Genomic DNA, 4859 nt, shown 5'->3' with positions numbered 1-4859 from the left:
TCTTTTTTCTTTGCGTTGATACTTGCTTGTGTATCTTTAGGTATAACACTCTTTGTTTTACTTTTCAACAGTTCACTTTTTAAATTGGGGTCCAGTAGCCACTGTGGTAGCAGCACCTAAAGGGGAGTGTAACTCAGATGAGTTTAGGCCTCTAGGCCTTTTTTAAGACCAGCATGATCACAGCTTTTTTGATCAAAATGGAGCAAACTATTTTTGTTTGTAATAGATAATATAGAATGCACATCTTTGTTAATACAGGTATTAAACATTGAGCAAAGTTATTGCAAAGTTTTTTTCTACTTCTGGAAAAAAAGTTTCAACCGTCATTGGCATTCATGACAGAAAGTGTTCACTTCAGTGGTGCTTAGAGTGCAGGAGGATGATCAAGCTCAAATGTTTCCAGTTTTAGAGTATAAACATGTTTGTGTTTTTGCATTCAAATACTTTTTTCTTTTCACTGTTTAAACTATGTGGTGTATTTTCTGTCTATGTTATTTAAGTGTAAACTTTTTTCTGAACAGAGACTTTAACTGTAAGGAGAGGACTCTGTGAAACGCTGCCATCCTTTGTGGCCATGCTGCTCTGCACCTCAATGGTGGGCACACAGCACATGGGGTTCCCATGAATAGGCCAGGCCTCACCAAAGACCACATCATTTGGATAAAGACGGGCTCCCACAGAAAGAGAAAACACCTCACGGAGCGAATCAGATAAAGAGAAAATGTTGCGTACGGCAAATCAGATTAGGGCGAGTCAGAGCTTTACTTTTTCGTTTTCAGTTTTTTTTTCTCCCCCTCCCACCCTCCTGCCTCCAACTCAGTTAAATTTACTACCGCTGCAGCTCATGTGTCTGATAATAATGCGCTCTACTGCTGCGCTGAGTTATCATCTCAGGCCTTTGTCTTCTTTGATCTGTGTGACCGTTGGGGGACCCACTTCTTCTTTTGTACAGGGTCACATCGCTGGCTCCTTTTGGACGGGCCTGCCCCCGGGTGGTGACCCCTTCGTTCATCATGGTGTCACCCGCACAGAGGACAAGCATGAGTTAGAGCTCTCTCCCTCTCTCTTTTCTCTTGTTTTCTTTCTCCTCGCCTTCCCGCTCATTCTTCTGCTCTGGTCTAACCATCCTTTTCCTTCTTGTCCATCCACAGGCGCTGACCTGAGGCAAGCTGAAGGTCACTGTGATACCGAACTTCAGCAGATGCAGGAGGTGATATTTGGATGGAATCGTGCCATTCCTTCTCTGACAGCCAACCAGGCCATCCAAGTGTACGTGAGTGTGTGATCATCGATGACGACCAAAAGAAGGCCGGAGGTCCGGAGCTGATTGTCCAAACGCAATTCTTGCGTCTGCCTTTGTGAAACCAGGAGTTGTGGATGGACATCACGCCCCTGACCTCTGAAAATCAGCGAGGGACAGACCACCATGGACGGGATAAAACTCGGTGGCTTTGTGGGTGGATGAGCGGGAGACAGTGAAAGACAAACAGAGAGAGGGAGAGAGCGAGGGAGATATTGAATAAGGGAGAGTGTGTGTTTATGTAAATGTAAAGCCTGTTAGAGCCTCTCTTGACATTTCTGGAGGTCAGCTTAACTTTTTTTCCAAACAAGACCAGAATTGTTTCAAGTTGGGCCTGCAAGATCTTTTTGCTCGAGTTTTTACTTGTAACTGAACAAGGTGTCTAATTAATAGTCTTTTCTGCTCTTCAGGTTAACTCAGGTGTGTATTGAAAAGTTTAGGTTGTTTTTACAGAGTAGTTACAAGCTGGTAAAAAAAATGGTGTCATCGATGGTTTGAAAAGTAAAGGAACCTGACAGCAGCTTAACAGGAAGTTGTTTTTTTTTTACTTTTTTATTTGGCAATTCACACATTTTTGTGAAATTTTTTAAATAAAACCTTTATATATTTCTATTCCATAGAAAATCTTCAGTTTTTTTCAAAATCCATAAGATACTGAAACCTTGCTCTTTCACACTGATGTGAAAATTTCACAATTAGCAGCTTTTAACAGACTGAGGGTTGACTTGATGCTTTCGGGAAGAGAAAGGAACAGCTGCCAGTACCATTTAGTTTTTATTTTTTCATATATATTTCCTGCTCAGGTGCAAAGCCTAATGCTCACAGGCCCAGCTCTGCAGATCAGGGGTGTCCCATTTTGAAAAGAGGGTTAGAGTCTGTTGGTGGAGCAGAAAGGGCTGCTCTCACCATGTTAAGTACAGTTGAATGTGTCCGGTTCGCACTTCAGCACAGGCGTCTAGAGAGGGCCTTGCTAAATTTGCAGTGGAAGGGGTGAGAGTGACAGAAAGGGAGAGTGAATGAGGGGAGGGAGGTGTGTGCGTCTGTGTGTGTGTGCTTACCCTCTCTGTGTTTGCCCCTGTGAATTTGCCTCTGTGTGTTTTTTCCTGTGTTTGACAAAGTTCAGGGGGCCAGACTTGGAGAGAGAAAAGGAAAAATGAGAGAAAGTAAAGGATTTGAATGAGGCAGTGAGGGAGAGAGACGGTGAGCAGGATGAAAAAGAGGGCGAAGATCCGACAGAGAGGAGGACAGAGAGGAGCACAAGAGGACATTTTTGGAGGGAAAAAGAAGACCAGGCACCTTGAAATTTGTGTGCCGAAATAGTCCAGTGCTTCACAGCACGAGTGGCGTAAATTGGCGATATTTATAGATTGAAGCTGCAGGAAGCAACAACTCATTCTGGGAAATATGTATAGAAGAAGTGAAAGAGGGAGGGAGAGAGAGAGCGGGAGAGAGAGGGTGGGAGGGAGATCAAGAGCGAGGCTGCATTAATATGCTAATGGCCTGAGTGAATGCACAACAGGCCCACTGACCAGGCTAATCACTGGTGGACACACACTGAGGCTAATCCCTCACACAGCACTCACACACACAGGCACACATACACATATAGTGCAGGTTAAAATATTTGGACAGTGACATATTTTTGATGTTTTGTCTCTATAGTCCAGCCCATTGAATTTGAAATTACACACAAAGCATTAGCTTCAAGGGCCAATTTTCAGATTTAATCAAGGTTTTTATGTCCATATTGGGTGATTAGAGTGGGAATCATATTTCTTTTTAGATGTGGAGTGTATTTTATGGCAATTTTAGCAGCATAATGATCCCAGTCAGACAAAGCAACCAAAATGTTCTTAGGGTCAAAATGTAGAATGTAACCACAGTCACACTTAGTAGCATCAATATTAAAAGTGTCTGCTGACTTGTATTTCCAAATGCAGTACTAAAAGTATAATTAAATTAATTTAAGTTCATGCAACATTTTGGTTATAAAGTTTGATGGGAAAAGGAATAATGAGGCTGTTCAAAAATTTATTTTGATATGGATGCACAGTGCAGTGATTTCAAGTCCAGTGTGCAGGACAGCAGAGAAAAAAATCAAAAATGTGTCTGTCGAAATGTTGAAACACACAAGGGAGAAATATGAAGAACATAAAACTAAATCCTCAACCATTTATTGCCAATTTCAGTGGCTCCCGGCCATTTCTTTTATGTGTCTTTTATAGGCCAACATACAATGTTATGTAATATTTGTGTTTGGAAGTATTAATATTGACGTTATGTTGTAGGTTAAAAAACATATGCAAAAAAAAAAAAAAGAACATGGAAAAAATAAACTTTCATCATAAGTCTTGGTGTTCTTGTCTCTTTCTTTTCTGGAGTGATTGGACACTTCTGAACTATAAAAAATTAAAAAGGTGAAACACTTAAAAATTGTATTGTAAAACTTATTTCTAGGAGACAGTCGCCTTTGAGATATTGAAAAAATAATGCTTGATTCTGAGAAAATCTCATCACAAATTACAAATTACAAAAAGGGCTATATTGTTTTATTTTTACCTAAACTGTTGGATTAATTCATACAATTTACAAAAAAAAAGAATTACTAAATTACCTACATGTAACTAAAAGTCATCATTTCACCCTACTAATTAATTATCTTGTCATATAATATAAAATTTAAAAAACTTGTGAAGAAAAACATTAAATATTATTTTTATATTATTTTAATGTTACTTTGACAAAAAAAAATTGGATGTAATTGTATACCTTTGTTTTTATGTCAGGGTTTAGGTTGAAGGAATAGACAACTGTAGCTGGCTGGAATGCAAGTATGTACAGAAGTTCAATTCAGAAAGCAGCAGACAAAATTACAATATATATATGTTTTTAAAAAAAGTTTTATGTTTTGTGTAATGCCGTTTTAGCCCCCTTGAGGGTGGTAGAGTACTAAAATACCAGCTGGAGCTTTTAGCCATAGAAAGTGGAGGGAACAACTCCCATAGTTATGAAAGGTTTTATGGTTTATAAAGACTTTTTTCTTTCCTCCTTTTTTTTACTGGTTATTTTTAAAATGGAAATGCTCTAGGCTGTGAGTGTAACATATGTTATGGGTGTGATGCAGAACAGACTTCATAATATGTTTATCTTTTTGATTATTAATGATGCTCATTGGTGATGCTAAAATAACATTTGTAACAGCCGTCTGTCAAGTAACTAGTAAAGCATCAAAACCAAATTTCATATCAAATACTAAAGCAAATAATGGCAATAATAATGTAAAAAAATTATTTGTCTACTGTTTAGGCAGCACAGTATGATTTACACTGCATTGCACTTCGTTAGAAGATAATGTGCACACCTGAATATTTTGTGCTAAACTGCCAGCATAGGTTTTGTTTGTTTCTTCGTTTGTTTGTTTTTTTTATCAATACATCTCAGCTTTACTATGTGGATTTGTTTTTGTATGTGATTCTTATATTTTAATTATTTTTGTGAAAAGCATGCAAATCCTTTTTAAGGTGGTGCAGCATTATAAATACAGCCATTAGAACCATTG

This window comes from Plectropomus leopardus, chromosome 18 (assembly GCF_008729295.1).
Source record: "Plectropomus leopardus isolate mb chromosome 18, YSFRI_Pleo_2.0, whole genome shotgun sequence".
Lineage (NCBI taxonomy): Eukaryota > Metazoa > Chordata > Actinopteri > Perciformes > Serranidae > Plectropomus > Plectropomus leopardus.
This window is presented reverse-complemented; position numbering follows the sequence as displayed.